Here is a 513-nt window from a genome sequence, read left to right on the forward strand (position 1 = left end):
AGGGGGTCCCCTTGTCTGAAACCTCGTTTGGTATCAAACGGCTCGGATATTTAATATTTTATATATATTATTTTATATTTTATTGCCGGTACAAAAATAAATAACACATTTATTTTAACAAGAAAATAACGAAAACAGTTCACTTCAAAATACAGTACATATTTATGTACATATAAAATTTGTTTAAAATCAGGCAGTCAGATACAAACTTGTGTATATAGAAACATTGACAGTTTGAGAAAATTTGCTATCCTACAGCTATTTGGCGTCTTAAATGAATTCCAGTACGTAATACAGAGAGAGGAAGCTTCACTCTAAAACATTCTGCAGGAATCGCTTGTAGAGTGTCTTTAGCCTAATCCTTGCAAGGGCTGGACACTCGCAGAGGAAGTGTTCGACTGTGTCTTTTGAGCCAGAATTATCGCAACTACGACACCAACAGACCAGTGCCCTGTGCATATTGCAGTAAGTTAGTAGGTAGGATACCCGGAACTGGCGGGTAATCCTGTACGA

The sequence above is a fragment of the Rhagoletis pomonella genome, unplaced genomic scaffold (genome assembly GCF_013731165.1).
Source record: "Rhagoletis pomonella isolate Grant_MI unplaced genomic scaffold, Rhpom_1.0 Rhpom_scaffold_00009, whole genome shotgun sequence".
Lineage (NCBI taxonomy): Eukaryota > Metazoa > Arthropoda > Insecta > Diptera > Tephritidae > Rhagoletis > Rhagoletis pomonella.